Source organism: Pelobates fuscus, chromosome 2, assembly GCF_036172605.1.
Source record: "Pelobates fuscus isolate aPelFus1 chromosome 2, aPelFus1.pri, whole genome shotgun sequence".
Lineage (NCBI taxonomy): Eukaryota > Metazoa > Chordata > Amphibia > Anura > Pelobatidae > Pelobates > Pelobates fuscus.
The window spans coordinates 82,364,027-82,383,721 of record NC_086318.1 but is presented as its reverse complement, the minus strand read 5'-3'; the positions used below and the strand labels follow the sequence as shown (position 1 = coordinate 82,383,721).

Genomic DNA, 19,695 nt, shown 5'->3' with positions numbered 1-19,695 from the left:
TTGCCTGTCTGCCTATGTGTGACTGTAACTGTGCTTGTGACTATTTGCCTGTGTGTGTGTGTGTGTGTGTGTGTGTGACTGTCTGCCTGCGTGTGTGTGACTGCCTGCCTCTGTGTGTGTGACTGTAACTATGTGTGCTTGCCTGTCTGCCTATGTGAGACTGTAACTGTGCTTGTGACTATCTGCCTGTGTGTGTGTGTGTGTGTATGTGTGTGAGTGTGTGTGTGACTATCTGCCTGTGTGTGTTACTGTTTCTGCCTCTCTGTGTGTGGCTGTCTGTCTCTGTGTTTGACTGTCTCCTTCTGTGTGTGGCTTTCTGACGTCTATGTTTGACTTACTGCCTGTGTGTAACTGTAGTTGTGTGTGTGTGTGACTTTCTGTAATTACAGTATTTACAACATAACAAAATCGCAATTTATATACTACATAGAATGAGTATAACTGTGCAAAATAATCATTTCTAACAAAACTTAAACTAGAAGCACAAGACAAGCTATCTCAGCAGAGTATGAAATACGATAATGTTCTCCCTCTTAAAGAAACTGCATACACCCTTTTGTCATATAACATTTTTGTTTATCACTTCCTTTGACTCAAAGCGTTCCACTTTCACATATAGTGCATTCAGCTCTTACATTCACTCACAGACTTATCCAAGACACACAGAGGGCAGGAGGTAAGGAATCCACTTCTGTTTTTAGTTAGCATTGAATCACTCTGAAATGGAGTTGTACATTCTGATCCTTTATACTGAGAAGTGATTTCATGGCTGGCATGAATTCAGTAATGACCCCTCATAAACGTGCCTTTTAGTGTGTAGAAAGTGCATGTGCTCTTAGAGAATGTGATAAGAGATCTGAGAAAAGTGTGTTTGTGTCTCTATCACATAGTTGATATATTACATAGACAAATATAGTAGATTGGTAAACTTTGCATGGGAAAAATAGTCTGTTGTGAGGATTACAAAGGAAAATAAAAGTAAGGAAAAGAGATTGCCTGCTCAGTCGGGAAAGGGAATTTGTAATACTAGAAAAAATCTATTACAAACTACATATATGAAAACGTATTCTATAGATGTATTGATGCATCTTATCGAGAGCAAGTGCCATTTTGTATTAATTATGCATTGTCCTTGTGCCTTGACATTGGTTTAAATATCACTTTTTTGGCTTCTGAGATTTTTTTGATTATGCCTTCAAATTGATGTATCACTGTTATTCTCAGTCTGTTGAAGATTTTGATGATCATTCTATTGCGAGCGTGGTTTATTATATCTTTTTCGCAATGATTCAAGTTATTCTTTACCTTGATACTGTTTTATATGTAAAATCTGCTTAAACTCGTGCAGAGAAATACAGACAGATAGGCATATAAGAATGTTCTCATAGAAAAAGGAGCAAGTAAAGATGTTCTATGTGACAGAGCCCCATGTCCCTGACAATCACTTGTTTCCTTGACCTATTCCTTCACATTAATTCATATTTACTTTCTACCCATCTTAAAATCAGCTTTACCCTACTTGGTTACCTCATACACCTTTCCAAGTATTGTCTGACGGAACTTGCTCCAAAGTATTTTATGTTTTTGTCCAGTCAAAACTTGTCACCAATCATACAGACCTCCAGTATATACAGACTTACTCTGTTGTTCCAAAGATTCCAGTGCAGTTAGTGTACTCCAGTCTATATGTACATGACTACCGTTTGTCAGTATATGTTCCAGTATTAAACATTCCTATCCCTTAACAATCCACCCCAGCATCTTCCTGCTACCCAAACTTTTACCGGTGGTTACCTCATTGGTTTATCATTTCCATTCCTGTCTTGAAACATACACTCTGTCTGTTGAGGTACTTCTGGCCTGTCACTGTCATAGCTAATGGGAAGTGTCCTGATTATGTTCATCTGTTAATAGAGAGCATACTTTGGATATAAAAGATACATACAGAGACAAGATTGGTAGGATAGCAGTGGAAAAAAAAGAAAGACAGAAAGTAAGTGTAACGAAATCCCTGTTTTAACAAGCCTCAGAGGAACAGCATTTCGTTTAAATATGCATATGTACGCCTATTTCGTGCAGTTCCAAAGAACCGAACAAACTACCGAAGCACCCGACCTCCCACTGAGGTCGTGTGCCGCTCATTTACCTCCCAGACCTTGCGGTTAACCACAAGGTAATTGACGAAAGGCATGGTGGTCCTCGTTCGTTTGACGAACACGTGGCAGTCGCAATGGCAATGCTCAGCGGTGGATGCTCAGCGGTAGAAAGGCAGCAATACTCTGGAACTATTTCCGGACACTTATTCTGCCACCCACAGCTGATAAGTACCGAGTCCTCGTTCATACGGTTAATATCTCCCGAACACGTTAATCACTTTGACGTTCGGGACTTTCCTTTCACACAAGACATACCGACTCCAGGTAGCTACAATTATAGAACTCTTTTCAGATTGAATTTCCCGAACAACTGGTGAACTTAAACTTTACTCGACGATATTGAGAACTGTGTTCGTGGGATCTGAGCGCTATTCGCCTATATTATGCGCTCAGATCCAAGTTATCTGGGGGTATGTGGAACAGGGGGAATATGTTCGGTTAAATCTAAGTTATAGATTTTAATACAGGTTTGTAAAATATAAAAATGACATGTTTTTCTCTACCTGTAGATAATTAGGTTCTCTGCAACCACTTAAGTTAATTATCTCCAGGATAGAGAGGAGGGGTTACACTGTTACTGTGGGTGTGTTTACTAATTGTACTGTACACTGATTGGTGCTGTATATTTTGTCACAGTCTTCCACAAGGTCCCATGTGGGAGTTCCCTTGCTGGGAGACCATCATAAGAGGGCTGAGTTTGGCCATCAATAAAGGAGATCGTTTACCCCTTCATGAAGTCTCGACTCATGTTTGGGGGATTGGGAGCTTTAATCACTACTTCACTCTTCTCAGCTTGGATTTCGGGAGATGCTACAAGGATCAGCGCTGCACGGATAGCAGGATCCTTTACAGTAAGAATGGACAGGAAGAGGTTCAGACTATACAGAAGGCCTGGTTCTTTCAAAAGGGCCTGCAGTGGCAACAATATTCTGCAGAAATCAAAATACATAAATAAAAATTTGCTACTATTGCTTATTTGGAGTCTTCTGCTAATATGGACTTATTTCCCATGATCCACATACAAGCATCCCTAGTAAACCTTAGAAGCTTTAACTGAGCTTGAGGAGGAGGAATGATGTCCTCTATCTACTAGAGAAATTGTGTTTTAATAAATAATATTTGAAAACAAATATATATATATTTTAATAAAAAATATTTGAAAACAAATAGTGTGTGAAAAGAAATAATGTTTGGCCAGGGGAAATGAAAAAACAGTGACAAATAAGCTATCTTGCAGAAATATAGAGTCTACACGGGGATGTGTCTATGTCCTCTGGTGGAAGGGTGTTTAGCCTACCATGAGGTGGTAATGATAACCGATCTAAACATTAATCACTAAAGAGTAAAGAGTAAGTGATCTACCCAGTGAGCTAAATTCTGGAGTAAGTCTTAAAAATTAGTCCTGTTATTTTTAGCAGATCCTCTTTGTATTTGCTTTCATTGGAGATTCACTGGCACTGACATATATAAAACATCTCAACATGTACATGATAAGACACGATATAAAGATACCTCCAAGTACTTGACACCAGACAGTATACGGATTCTGTTACTGATAAAAAAGTATGCAAAAATGCTTGTAGTGCGAGGTGATTATTAGTAAAGTAAGGAAGTAAATTAGACCACATTAACGCTTCCTGTGAATTGTGCTTCAGAAAACGACACAAGTGTGTGGTTACATTAAAACCGAGTTCATCCATTTGTCAACTAGGCAACCTTTAGCATTTGTGGGTTCCAGAGTAAGAAATATTTGTAAAAAACTTTATTTCTTGAGAATATAATTTTCTCTAAAGGGATATAAAAAAATTAAATGACATGTCAAACATTTGACAGACTGAAAATGAATGTAATAAATGGGACTGTAAGTAACAGGCTAGAGTTAATGTACAAAACATAAAGTTGTGCATTTTTGGATACGAAATACACTGGGCTGGACTGGGAAGAAATTTTAGCCCACACAGTTAAAGGCAGAGCAGCCAAGCAGAAGGGGCGGGGGCAGGACCAGAAATGGGGCATGTTATGGGGCATCACCAAGGATGAGCATGCCCTCCTCCCCAAATTAGTATATTAATGTGATGCCACCCGGAGCATCCAATGCACTCAGATGTAGAATATGCCCTGGGTTTTATTCTGCATAAAGTATGCATACATATTGTACTGCCCTGCATGCTTGTGCAGAAATGTATTGTGACTTGTCTCTTGTGTACCCAATAGTGGGATACCAGAGAAGAAAAGTGGAACAGGACAGGTGAAGTGAGTTGTGCATGTGTGAGGATGGGTTTTTGTGTGTAAGTGCAGGGGGTGTAGTGTGGTGTACATAGGCGTGTAGAGTGTGTGTAAGTAAGTACAGGGGTTGTAGTGTATATATAAGTGGGTAGGATAGGGGCTTAAATAATTGTTTTACTACATTAATTTTGTTTATTTTTATTGTTTTAAACACACATTTACTCCCTCTACCGCATGTTACCTTGCAAGGGAGAGGGAGCTCGCTGATCCCTTGTGGTGCAGAGGGTTAGTTATGTGGTCTGTACCCCCAAAGGGTACAGACCATGTCTCTCACTTTCACGGGCGCTGACAATTTTGGAGTTTGCGAGAGAGAGAGAGAGAGAGAGAGAGAGAGACGGAGGCTGCCCTGCATGCTGTCCAGTGACCTAATCTCATCTCCTTTGATCTCCCCTTCCAGCCTCAGTCCATGACCATCGTGGCCCACCAGGCAGATGGCCAGTCTGGGCTTGCTAAGTTGGAATCAGTTAGAGATAAAGGAAAATAAGAAAGACTTGGACATAATTATAGACAACAGACTAGGCAACAATGTCAGTCAATAGTTGAAAAGGTCAGTCAGTTAATGGCATACATAAAACAACGTTTTATTCAAGTGATAAAAATATTAGGTAAGACTCCACCTTAATATGTGGGACAATTGAGGACAACTATTATAAAGAAGGATATTATGGAACTGGAAACCCTGCTGATGTTGACTATTGGCAAACAATTACAGGAAAAATAGGATATTTCATTATTAAGCCTAAAACAGCCATTTACCAATTTATCAGTAACTTGTCACCAGGCTAAACATCACCAACGTGAAATGACAGCACTTAAGCAGTATTGACTTTTATGTGGTGTGAAAATCTATATAATATATGTAGAATGGCTGAGGAAGTCCGTGGATTGGATGAAACGCGTTGGATATCGCATTGTGGGACTTTTATTTGTTTTATTGTCCCTTCTTCTGTATTTGTTTTTTAACCTGTTTCTGCTGCTGGGCTGCTGGTTGATGGTTCACCTACCTTCTGCAGTACATTGCTCCAGGTCCACCTTGTGTGGAGACAAACCTGAATTCATTGCCCTCTTGTAACTGCAATTTTAAAGCATTAAAGTGTCTATTTTTACTATATCACGCTATTGGCTTTCTTTTGCTGTTTGCAGTGGCCAGCTGAAGTACCATTCCACATACAACCCCTCATTGTGGGTAGACAATCCTGAATTATCAGAAGTCTTGTGAGTTTTCTCACTAACCCCCTCCCCCCTTGTCATTTATTTTGTCTTTACTGTATTACACTATGTATAGTTTTTTTCTTCCATAGACATTGTATTTTCAGACGGTATTCATTGTCTTTCATGTGGAGCTGTATCGCTTATACTTAGTATAAGTATTCTCTTTTACATATGTAGAATGGCATCGCACCTTACATCCCTGGACTCCTACATATTTTCAACCCTGTGAACTGGCCAAACCTTCTCTTTCGTGAATTTCTCTCTCCTTTTCCAGACTCTTCAATGCAACATCATCCCACAGCACAATGATAGCAAGGAAGAGATAGAAACATGATAGAGGGGGCTTCCTAGAAATAGGAAAAATATGATGGCCCACCAATTATAACAAATAACGTGCAATAGACTAAATACATTACATGTGATACAATAAAAAAAGAGAACTATACATGGCATAGAGTACAGATAATGTTAATTATGGTCTACAGGCAATCATGCATGCTCACAGTAGCATAAAGACCAAAAGGAAAATATAGAACAAGAAGTGTATTTATCGTACAGCATGTGAATGACTCCATGATAAGCTTTTGCCAGGTAGAGCACATAAGAAGTACTGTTACAACATGGAATGGTTACAAAAACGAACCACAAAAATTAGGAAAGATTAGGAAAGCTGGACAAGGCGAGCAAAATGAATAAGGTTACGGTGGTGGAACTATATTATGAGAGGATTTTCTGGGAATCGGAAGAAATAATTAATGCTTTAAGGGACACTTTAAATACCAAAGCCACTACAGCCATCGTAGTAGTTACGGTTCTAGCAAGCCACTTGCAATATGGTCAGGGGAGCCCAGGAGGCTCTCTGTTTATGTCAAAATGCTCGAAAATGGAACAGGGTGTGTTAGAACAGGGTGTGTTGGTAGCATCTTTTTATCATTAAAACCACTACAACAAACAGTAGTAGTTATCCCTTTTAATATCAACATGGGGCAATGGTAAAAAAATAAATAAATTGTAAATTAAACTAATATGCTAATACTGAGTTCTATATAGCAAAGAAGGCAGAAAATGTCAAGCAAGGTGTGAGAACTAAAAATCAGAGCAGTTGTGTGAGTAAAGAGGAACTGACTCCAAGAAAAAAAGTGACAATTCCTCTTTAAGTGATGTAACATATCGCAATATTTCGGCACCTAGACTTGCATTTTCCATCATAGTGTTTAAAAGTAGCGAAACAAAATAGTCAATAAGGGAACATATTGTGTACTAAGAGATGTTGCAAGTTTAGAATTTCCCTAAGTAACAAATGTTGGATTCTTCTTCACAGTAAACTTATAATATCTCATACATAAAAAAATAAAACTTTATAGTAATTTCCTGCATTTTATTGTGTTAAGCTGTACGTTTGTCTCTGTAGCCTCACCCTACTATAATGATGAAAAACCTTTTAACATAGTTTTATTTTTTCCTCATGGGAGCCAGATTATCCTTCCAGCCCAATCTGTCTGCGTCTCTAAGGTGTTTATTGCAAATACAACAAACAGTACTGCAGCTAAAAGTGATTTGCACTCCAGGAAATACTGAGATTCTGAATTGCTCTGCTATCAGATAATGATTGGACACCGATTTTTTATTCATCTAAAAGACGAGCCCGTCACTATTTGCCCTTGCATAGCTCCAAAGAATGATAGCTTGGCAAGGTAAGAGACAGTGAAAGTAAGATATATTTTATAGATATTCAGATTGTAAAATTAGCTTATGTTTGTGGGTAAATTTAGATTAGTTGTATTCAGGGGCGGACTGAGGAAAAAATTCGGCCCGGGCATTTTTTATTCACAGCGGCCCACTGAAAAGGGGGCGGGGCCAGATAGGGTGTGTTTTTTCATCCCCAGTGACAAGCACGCACCATCTCAAAGTGAGCACGTTAGTTCAATGCTCTTCCAGGGCATGAGAAAAGGGCCCTGTATTTGTTCTGCACAGCACAAGCAAATTTAATAACATGCTTGCGTTGTGTTTGCTTGAAACTTGTCTCAGGGGTTTCCATAATTGGGATACTCACGGTATCCCATTTATTGAGACACTATGTGTTTGCTTAAATGGAATCTAGTGTGTGCATAGGGTATCCAGAGTGTGTATGTCAGAAATGTAGTGTATGTGTAGGTGGTGCAGCGTCTGTCTGTAGGTGATCTAGTGTGTGTGAAGGAGTGCGTATAGGATTGGTGCAGCGTGTTTGGGGGCTGCTGTGTGTGTGGGGTGTAGTGTGCATTTGTGAGGAGTATAGTGTGTGTGGGAAGGTGCTGTGTGTGTGGGAATGTGCTGTGTGTGTGGGAAGGTGCAGTATGTGTGTGTGAGGGTGCAGTATGTGTGTGTGTGTGAGGGTGCAGTATGTGTGGGCGCTGTGTGTGTGTGCTATGTGTTAGAGTGCTGTGCCAAGGTGATGTGTGTGTGTGTTAGGGTGCTGTGTGAGGGTTCTGTGTGTGTTAGGGTGCTGTGTGAGTGAGGGTGCTGTTTGAGCTAGGGTGCTGTGTGAGCGTTAGGCTGCTGGGTGAGTATGTTAGGGTGCTGGGTGAGTATGTTAGGGGGCTGGGTGAGTATGTTAGGGTGCTGGGGGAGTATGTTAGGCTGCTGGGTGAGTATGTTAGGGCGCTGGGTGAGTATGTTAGGGTGCTGGGGGAGTATGTTAGGGTGCTGGGTGAGTGTTAGGGTGCTGGGTGAGTATGTTAGGGTGCTGGGTGAGTATGTTAGGGGGCTGTGTGAGTATGTTAGGGTGCTGGGGGAGTATGTTAGGGTGCTGGGTGAGTTTGTTAGGGTGCTGTGGGAGTATGTTAGGGTGCTGGGTGAGTGTTAGGGTGCTGGGTGAGTATGTTAGGGTGCTGGGTGAGTGTTAGGGTGCTGTGTGAGTATGTTAGGGTGCTGGGTGAGTGTTAGGGTGCTGTGTGAGTATGTTATGTGGGAAGTTAGGTATGTTATGAGTATGTTATGTGGGATGTTATGAGTATGTTAGGGTGCTGTGTGAGTATGTTAGGGTGCTGGGTGAGTATGTTAGGGTGCTGGGTGCTGGGTGAGTGTTAGGGTGCTGGGTGAGTATGTTAGGGTGCTGGGTGAATGTTAGGGTGCTGTGTGAGTATGATAGGGTGCTGTGTGAGTATGTTAGAGTGCTGGGTGAGTGTTAGGGTGCTGGGTGAGTATGTTAGGGTGCTGTGTGAGTATGTTAGGGTGCTGGGTGCTGGGTGAGTGCTAGGGTGCTGGGTGAGTATGTTAGGGTGCTCGCGAGATCCGGGCAATGGCCTGGATCTCGCGAGAGAAACGCAACGGAGCTGCAAGTTAGAGCTCCGCCGGGTCCTCCTCTCCTGGCTGTCTGTCTGCTTCCCTCTCTCCCCGCCGGCTGCTGCGTTTGACAGCATGTGGGCTGGTGAGGGAGATCTTCGATCTCCCCACCGGCCCTTCATGGAACACAGCGGGGCCGGTACTTGGATAGCGCCGGCCCTGCATAGACCGGCTGGATCTCCCCGGCCTCGGCCCGTGGCCATGGCGGCCCACCGGGCATTTGCCCGGTTTGCCCGATGGACAGTCCGGGCCTGGTTATATTAGAGAAATAGAGAAAGTTATATTTTTTTCCATTCAGATGGGGATGTCAGAAATACAAAATTTGACCCTGCGCTCAAACTCTCACTACTCCTGGGCGTCAGCAATGACTATAGTACACATCAGTCCAATACATAGAATAAAAACAAAGAAAAAAGTTACTTGTGCACTATCCCAAATCCCTATGCACATTTAAATTATTGGAGATTTTATTAGTATTATTCCAATGGTCATTAAAGTGTAAGTTCACCTGTCACATCAAAGCAAAACCTCTTTGGGGAATCCAACAATTCACATTGCTGCTTTCTGTTAAAAAAAAATAATATCTCTAAGACAGAGAGGGGCATTCTTCTAAAGCTCTACACACTTATTAACCCTTAATAGGGAACACTGTGACATGGCTATATAATACAAAAGCATATAGAAATATACAAATAAGCCCTACACTCATACTCCCACTACCCCTGGACTGCAGCAATCACTATAGAACACAATAGCCCCAATACATACAATAAAAGACAAAGAAAAAAGTTACTTGAGCACCATCTCAAATCCCTATGGACATTTAAATAACTGGAGATTTGTTTAGTATCACTCCAATGGCCATTCAGGTGTAAGCTCAGCTGCCAAGTCAAGGCAGATGGAGATGTCAAGGAGGCTGTCAGACCCATATACCAAGGAAACTTGATACACAGTAGATCTGGTGAATATTCTATGGCAGGCTTCCCCAAACTCCGGCCCTCCAGATGTTGCTGAACTACAACTCCCATGATTCTCAGCCTATCTATTTCATTCATAGAATCATGGGAGTTGTCGTTCAGTAACATCTGGAGGGCCAGAGTTTGGGGAAGCCTGTCCTATGGGATGGCAGAGATTTTTTTTCCTCTTTTAGATACCCTCCATATCGTTAGGTTCAAAGATCAGCATACATGGGCATGTTGTAAAAAAAAAAAGGAAAAAAAAAAAAAAGAATAATATATTCATAATGTAGGTCCAGGTACATGAAAACTAAATGAAATAAATATACTAATAACACATATCCAGCGGTTGAGTCAGAAACATTTTGTATCTGAAAGCCTCATCTTTAGGCTTTTTGCTCACATACACAGATAAAGTACGATAAAAGTGACATTGTCTGTATATCTGGTTCTTCAGAGAAAACGTTCATCTTCCTATCTCAGCCCTAAAGGTCGTAATCCTCAGTAACACTGGAAGCAGTTTTAACCCATAGTAAGCATTGCAAGCGCCAACACAAAGGAGCAAATACTTCCTGCTTAGACAGAACTGAATTTGACAAGGTGCCAATTGAAACGGCAATGTGTCAAACGTTTAGGGTGAGGCCAAAGCAAACAACTTGAATTCCAAAGATCAGGAACTGAGAAAACAGCACCGGCTGCTATTACAATAATTAGGGTTAATAATTAAAGAATGAATTGTTGGCAATTCAAAGTGTTTCCGAAATCCGTTTTTCAATAACCAAACTGGAATGATTCGCCAAGTCAGTTTTGTTTTCATTTCAGCTAGTTTTAGCATAATTTCCTAGAGAAAACAGCAAACAAACAAATAATTTTTCAAATATCAAGAAATTAGTAGCAAACAAATATAGAACAAAAAAAAATTAAAGGGAAAGAAAGAAAAAGTTAAATAAAAAATGCTTGCTATTGTGAGTTATTGATGCAAGCTTAAATATTAAGCTACTAGTCAAATAAAATATTGGTTCTACAATACAACTTCATTCATGAACTGGAGTGAAATTGCACCTTATCAAATATGCCAATAGATTGGAGAATGCAATTATTTATTTATTTTCTGATTTAACGAATATGACTACTGATTAATATCATGCTCACTGCAATGCGATTTATGTGTAATGTATGAGGTATTGTCTATTTTTCATCGGATGCAATATATTCCAGATTATCTAATTCTTTATTTAATCTAAATGTGTTGTGACTATTTTTTTACATTTATTTTTTTAATTTATTTTAGCTTTTTATTGTTGTTAGTTTATGATATAGGACAGGCACAGGCAACCTTCGGCACCACAGATGTTTTGGACTACACCTTCCATGATGCTTTGCCAGCATTATGGGTGTAAGAGCATTATGGGGGATGTAGTCCAGACATATCAGCTGGTGTTCTTGTGGGATTGATGTGACATGTTATTTGGGAGAACACAAATCTTTAAACAGGGTGTCCTAAAATCTTGCAGCTCAACAAAGCTGTAAATGTAATTAAAACAAAAGAAACAAACTGAAAGTATGTTCCTTTATTGTGTATCTGAATTATCCGTGTTTATTGAAAGTTTGTCAGTCTTCATTATGCTGTCCACAAAACGTTTCTTCCTTCTGCCAGTGGAATACTCAATAATTTGCTCCCTTCTTACCAATGAATTCCATAATAGCAAATTAATGCAGACATTTTTTAGTGCTTCAGGATATAATATTGATCTCAAATCTTGTGTACTCTCTTCATAATTGAATATTAGCTGGCTGATTGTCTTTTGTAGTTACTTTTCTTTAATCAATTAACTGGCAACCACTTATATCATATGCTGTGTTGTATTGTAGCTGCGCGATATCTAAAAAACAAGAAATCTAGCCACAGCTTATTGTGTTTTTATATTGTGTCATTCATGATCTAAGAGGCAATTTGAAAGAACAAAAATATGCATTTACTAATATTTGCACACATATTTCCTAAACTCTAAAAACATACGTTTTATTAGATGCAGTACTGGTATTTGCATCTTATCTGATCCTTTTTGATCAGCACTTATTTCCTTTTTATTGCTGGGCTTTGTCCAATCAAATGTTGCTAATAGAAAATCACTGAGGCCAAACGGTCAGTCCAAAGTTTCTCATCGAGTTGTGTGGTTTTATTGAGAATTTAGGATTCTAAATACTACTTTATGACTGTATTAGTTAAAGTGATTTTTTAAAAGTATTTATTTTTATCCGGTTATTCACTAAAGCCTGAATGGCCCCCTACCAGATAGGGTAAAATCATACGCCATTTAACAATGTCATGATTTTAACATTTTGGACCCGAATGGGCCTGAATTTGGACTGGATTTTAGCCTGACCGAATGCCACGGGACAGCCGAAATCCTGAACCAAATTATTTCAATCTAACCCGAAAATCTGAACTATTCAATAATTAAAGGGTCACTCCCAAACCTTAAACAATTTTAGCTTGCTGAAAAGCTTTATGTGTGAAGAGTCTGTCCTCTTTTATTCATTTTGCAAAAAGTGCAGATTTCAGTAGAAATTGCTTCTTTCATTGAGCTGCATTGGGAAGTCTGTGATTAGACAGCCACAGAAAATCTGGGCAGGGTTAGAAGAGGAGGGTTTGCAAAGGCAGCAGACAAGAGATCTGCAGGTTTTGCAAGCTGATTGTAGATATATCCCCAATGAAAAACTACTTAATTAAATGCATGCACGTTTTCATTTGGGTTATATCTAGTAAACAGCCATTTTTATTTATTTTATATTTAGGTAGTGGAGTGTCCCTTTAAATAGCCATCTGCAGTGTGAGGGTTAATTGTTTGATGGTTAACTCTAATTAAAAATCTATATGGGGGTCAATAAGAACCCCATAATAAAATAATGGAGGTTTAAACATTCTCTATACCCCACCTTTATGGCAGAAATTGGGGGCATATCTCCTAAATGTTTAAAACTAACAACCGGGCAGCCATTGGGGCCTAAAGAAAATCACCCATGAGCATCAAGTGGGGGATTTAAAAATAAATGTGAGGTGGACATATTACTGTCCACCCCACTGCCTCCACTTATGGCCAGTGGGTGGGGGATATTTAATAAAACAAAGTGGGGAGACATCCTTATGACCTCCCATGCCCCACTCATTTTATTATTTAGAGCCCCCACCTGCTGCTAATGGTTATATTATAATAGCTTCCACCAGATGTCCATGGGAGGGTGCCGGGTGGGATATTATATCTTCCCTGGTATAGATTTAATAGCTCCTAACCACTGACCAAAGGTGGGGGCAATTCGGGGAAGGGCATAAGGATGTCCCCTCAATTTTCTTATATAAAATAGCCTCCACCTAGTGATCACAGGTGGGGGCAGGGGGATGGACAGTAATCTGTCCATCTATTCCCATCTGTCCATCTCCCCTAGTTGAGAGGTTTGCCCAACAATCCAATCTGACCAAGTTTATATGTTTATACACTTTTGCTTTATTTTGGTTTGTATATTTGTTTAAAGCGTTTGCTTGTTAGTTTAAATATATTATTGCCAAGTGATGCATGTCCCTTTAAGAATCTACTCAAATTATATTCTCCAAAATCCAGCTCTGTCAGTTGTGTATTTGTCAGGCTGATGTCAGGCTGACCGGAAGGAGGGAAGCGCACTGCGCTCCCCTCCATCCGGTTACTATTTGTAGCGTTGTTTTAAAGACCCTTGATTTACATTTTAGAATCATATGAGGATTCCAAAAATACCTCTGCTACTTTTGTATTCAAACATTGGGGGAGATTTAATGACGTGTTCTAAAAAGTGACGATTCAATTCCATTTTAAAGGTATTTACTAAGCAAGAAATAGAGGAAAAAAATACACATTTAATAAGTTGCCCTAAAATTGTGATGAAAATTAGGTGTAAAAGTATTGGCAACATTTTGATAAATCTCCCCCAATATGTTTTTTACCTCTTGTTTTTTAATTTATTATTGCCTAAAGTTGCTACCAGGTCCTTTGACCACCCAGTGCTATTTTCCTTGACCATTGTTTCGTCTTTGTCTTTTGCTTTAAACTGAATTAGTCAGTGGAAGATATTTAACTTAAGTGTTCTGAAAAGTGATAGTTGTGTTCTGTCATTAAGTGTTCTTGCATAGCAAGACCACTTAATGTTATCTCACATATATATTATTACGTGTTCTTGCATAGCAAGACCACTTAATGTTATCTCACATATATATTATTCTTATTCTTATTATTTACCACCCTAACTCCTCCCACAGTTTTTTCACTACATAGACAGAAATATACCGAAACGTGCAGATTGTTCCTGATCGGATTGCTATTACTTTGTGGAACGTTTCGCCGAATGGTTCACAGAATATCATCGTTCTTGTGACAGAATATCATCGTTCTTGTGGCGAAATTGGTCCCATAGGAATGAATGGCAAAATGTTCAAAACTAGAGTGGGAGCTGACAAAAGCTGAAAAATCAGGACATGATTTCTTAACTGCCACCACTCCCAATTTCAAGCCCACCTACACAAATCTTATATCAAAACGTTCAGCTATCCCTGCTGCCACTGGAAATGTCCATGGCTAAGCCATAGTCCTGATGGTTTTCACAATATGACCATTTGTTTGCAACTCACGCCGTCCATTGACATTCATTGAAACTTCACTCTAGCCAGCTCAAACTTGAAGGGCAATTTCTAAACTGCGACTGTGCCTTCATTTGTAGTACTTCAGAGACATACTATGCATCAAAATGTAGGTCTATATAATATAAAGCTCTTCACTGTAGGATGTATAGTTTTTAAAATATGACCGTTTGAAGATGGCAACCGCCAAAATACTCTGACCTGTGCCAGGCTGGAGCAGCAAGTGATGTCATAGACAGGGCCTTTTCACCTGCTTATGTTTTTATAAATGTATGTTTTAATGTAACTGTGAAGCACTTTGGGCAACAACGTTGCAATTAAATGTGCTATATAAATAAATAATAACAGTTACTCAGCCCACTCCAGTTGTAGACTACTGGTGGAGGCAAGAAGACTTCACACAATTTCCCCAGAAATTGTAGCTTTTCTAGTTTTGATTGCATTTATTAAAATGTTCTAAAAGTGAAAAAATATATAAATGATCTAAAAACATAAAATATTAAAGAGAACACTTTTCTGTTGGCTTGATAAATCTGTTGTGTCAATGAACAAATTGAGTATATTGTTTGTTAAGACGGGAAAAAAAGCAACAGATGAAAAAACATGAAAAGCTTAATAAATTGCACCAGAAATTAAAAAAAGTGGTGTGCTAATATCAGACATTCGAAGAAAAGAAAGTGTACCATAGGCTACACCAGCAAGTCAGCATAAATCTATTATGATTCTTTTTCTGGATTAATTCAGTGGTACTGATACTGATTTCTGATACTAAAGTGGTAAAATAGGCATTTAGGTACCCAGCCCTGCTTGTCCCCTTTTAAGAAGGGTTTTCTTTTCACCTCACTCAACCTCTATGGCTGGGATCATCAATTTCGACGATCTCAGGCACTCCAATAAAACGGCAAATCACGGTGCTTCGCCAATCAGCATCTCCTCATAGAGATACATTGAATCAATGGATATCTATGGGGAGCATAGCGTGTGACCCAGGATGTACCTTCAGTGGACGTCTCAGTGACTGCACACCTAGAGGTGTTACTAGTAAGAAATGTAATCACTGCCTTCCCTCTGAAAAGGCACAGTTTACATTAAAAAGCCTGAAGGGACATTCTATATACACCCGAACAACTACAAAAGCTGTGACTATAGTGTCCCTTTAATGTGCATCTGTGAGGAGAATGCTCATCGTCCGGGTAGAATGGCAAGCCTTTTTTAATAAAATTCTATGAGATGAAGAATTTTTCTCCTGGTAGAATGTCATGCTCTCTCGGTTTATGTCTGAAAGAGAAGATGCCTAGAGAGGATCCGACACATCCCTTGATTTAATATGAAATGAACTTAAAACTATACAAAAACGCGGCAAAACCACAGAGTTTTATACAATTTTTATTTTAGCCTTTGCGTGTATCATCTTCAAATAACATCTAATAATGTTTAATGTCATGAAATGGCAGGGGTTCTGGAATTTCTATTAGGCTACACACTAATCTCGTCAACATTTTATAAAAAAGAAAAACAGATGTTCAGAAAAGATTTTTAACCCCCTTAAGGACACATGACATGTGTGACATGTCATGATTCCCTTTTATTCCAGAAGTTTGGTCCTTAAGGGGTTAAAGACTGTTTGTTCAAACAGAACTAATGTTTACTTGAAGAAACCTCCTGCAACAGATTTATTCACCACGACTTGTTCTACTTCACCAACATCTGCTCTCTCTCACTCCCAAAACGTGGACTGGTTCCCAGCTGTTCTCTAGGTCTACGTAGAGAAAGCTCTAGAGCTGCACACTGTACTCTGCACCCATGGGGAATAATCTCCTCTTTTTGCCCTTGATCCTGATATTTGTTGGTTTTAAATACCTAAAGTGGAAAGAATGAACCTTTAATCTATATTATCTATGTTCAGTTGACATTTTGGTCCTCTGTTGTGGACTGCTATATTATGGACCATGATGAGTTTCCATGGTGAGCATTTTTTGGTTGGGAGTCTGTGTCAGTTCTTCTTTCGGTTCCCTGTGTGCTATGATACTTTGTATATAATGTAGGAGTGAAAGAAGGTTATCTGACATACTAACATGTGAAATGTTTATTGTTTTCTAGCCACAAAACTAAAGTCATAAGAGTTTTGAGACACTTATCTACCATTATACTTAACCACATGGCTCTTGCTTACATATATAGTTTAAAGGGTTGCTCAAATTAAAAAAAAAGGAAGGGAAGAGCTTAATCCCACCACAAGGCCAAGTTTTCCCTGTAGCCTAAGAATTTTCTGGTGACATCACTCCTCTTAGGTGCAGGGAAGTATCTTCCTGAAGGATGGACTGAGGGAGGACTTTGGCGACTGGCAGTAGAGGGCCATTGGTAGTCCAGTGCTCACAACGGACGTAAACTATGCACCGATTTAACATGAGCAACCCTTAGCTTTTGTTCCGGGCCACTAGTGGCGCAGCCAGAGATAGAATGCTTTACTCAGTGTGTGTGAACTGTTTCTTACAGAAACTCTGCACATACAGACTCCAAGCACCATAACCACTTAAAATCACTAAAGTGGTCATGGCATTTGAAGTAGCCCTTTAAAAAGCATTTTTGTTTTTCATTACATGGTGAAACATACAATATTAATATTTATTTTGTACTTTAAAGAACAGGAACAATAAACACCATGAAAGTTATATTTACATATAAAATGTATATTGGGGTGATATTTAGAGGCAAATGGTGAGTTTTTAGAGATATGAATGCACTAGAATTATAGGCCATGAATGCATACTCCTATTTTAAATTTTGTATTTTTGTTCTGCATGTTTACATACTCGATCATTTTAAAGGGGATTTTGACTTACTTTTGGCTACTTCTACCTCTTCCTATTTTTTACAAGGAATATTTTTTATTTTAGTTTTAAGTTTTGCACTTGATGTTTATAATGGGTTGACATTTTATAATTTAATTAAACGTCCCTTAATTACAACTACCTCATACCAGCACTAATCTGTTTGTTTTGCAGTTTGCAGAATTTTTGCATTATTTTTTATTTTAATAATTTATTAGCTTATGAGTTAATCACACTTAATGGTTTAATGTGGATAATAGACTTAATGTCTGATAAATATTACACCATATTTGTAATAATGTACCAGATTGAACACGATCTGTACTAAAGTGAATTCCCCCAGGTTTAACTTTATCATTTTTATATCATCTACGCAATGTGCATTTTTAAGTGGTCTGTTTGATTGCTATTAATGTAACTTTCCGGAATTGAGTAAGCAAGATTATGACTAAGTCCATTTAGACTGAAATGCATTAGATTTGTCTAGCTAGAGTTCGAAATTCACTGGAATGAAAGTATGCTTTTTTTTTGCTTTTTTTTTTAAAGGTTTACTGAAATGAAGTCAAGTATTTAACTCATACACCCAAGCCTGGTATTCAAAACTGTCTGGTGAGAGAGGTATACGAACATTTGTTTGGATTTGTCCAAATTGGATTTACCAGAGTCTCACGGTGAGTTTTATGTGATTTATATTATCCAGAGATGCTTTTTTTTCAGAGCACGACACTGTGCTTGGCAACCTTAGACACGTGCCTGTGACCCTGGGACATTGGAGATTGTGAAATTATGTAACATGTTGTAATGAGAATTTAATGTAATTCTATTTTTGGTTCTACAAGGCAACATTGCAATGCAGGAGTTAGATACTAATACGCCGATCTGATACTGTAGTAATACAACACTGATTGGATTAAAGATAACATTCTCCAAACTTAATGACTTTAAAAGTCAATTATTCACTATAATCAAGTTAACTAGTTGGGGCTATATTTGGGCCCTTAAAGGGTGATAGCCAGGAAAATCTAGAAGGGGGATGAGAGGGGTAAGATCCCCTCTGTACTATGGTGTAGCGTTTTAAGTCATATGTTTTACTGTTTTAAAAAAAATCTTAGAAAACCAAAACATTTTTAAGGGAGTTTTGTAATCTTCTCCACGCTTTTAAAACAATTAAATATCAACAAAATACAAAAATACCAGCAAAAGACCTGTATTAAAGTAAATAAATGTAATGTAGTACATGTATTTTTTTTATACGGACTTGTATATATTATATGTATATATATATATGAAATGTTGAGATAAGATAAATTAAATTTCAAGGTCTATATTCCCTTGTTCTAATACCTTGCCACCGATAGTGTATCCTTTTGCCTATAGAAAACTGCATGGTCTAATGCAGGTTTGCCCAAAAGGTAGATCCTTGATGTTTTAAAACTACAGCTTCCATGATACTTTGTCATTCTAAAGTCATTCTAAAGGCATGCAAAGCATCGTGGGAGTTGTAGTTCTACAACACCTGGGGATCTACCTTTTGGATACCCCTGGTCTAATTTATTCTCCATAAGGGGCAAATATTTATGAAGAAAAGCTGCCCCTCTCTCCTCCCCCTTTCTTTGCTTTTTACCCAAATACAGCAGAGTACTTCTAGTAAAACCAGTGACAGTCTGTGACAGGCTCCTATTACAAAAAGGAATGTACAGTGAATGCAATTGCCGCAGCGCTGCGTAGGTTAACTAATAATAAATAAACAGAATATTCCATACTGGCAGGACTTTTTCAGTAAACGCCAGCTTGTGATGTTAGCAAAGAATTTAATTTGTACTCACAGGGGTTAATTTTACAGTTCTGCTTATCATAGCGAAGTGAAAGATCACTCTCTAAAACTGTACAGCCTCTGTCTTACATTAAATCTCTGTAGGAGGGGTGAGAGGGTAGCCGTTTGTTTGAAGAGTCACATGAGACGAATATTGTAAGTTAGATGCGGTAGAAGGAGGCTGCTTTGCAAATAAAAACGATGTGATAATATTGACTAAAAGAGAACTAATAAAAAAAAAAGATCTTGGAAGTTGCTCAATGCACATTCAATGTATTTAATAGGTTTCACTGCTAGCAGTTCCTCCCAATGCTGTATTTTAACTATTTCAGTCCCAGGCTGTTAAGTTGTTAGGGGTAACTAGTATAATTAAATATTTTGACGTGGCAACACTGAGCTGGTTACCCCTAAATATGGTCAGGAGGAAAGCAGTGCTCTCTTAATCGAACATTCT

At 38.7% G+C, this 19,695-nt stretch overlaps 1 protein-coding gene across 1 annotated transcript in view; it reads left to right on the top strand.

Annotated features, from left to right (window-relative positions):
- Positions 1-638: 638 nt before the first annotated feature.
- LOC134585527 (G-protein coupled receptor 35-like) overlaps positions 639-19,695 on the top strand; it is an 80,128-nt gene continuing 61,071 nt past the window's right edge. Inside the window, exons 1-2 of the mRNA XM_063440951.1 lie at positions 639-676; positions 17,975-18,099. The gene's annotated coding sequence lies outside the window, so the exon portion shown is untranslated. The remainder of the gene's footprint in view (positions 677-17,974; positions 18,100-19,695) is intronic.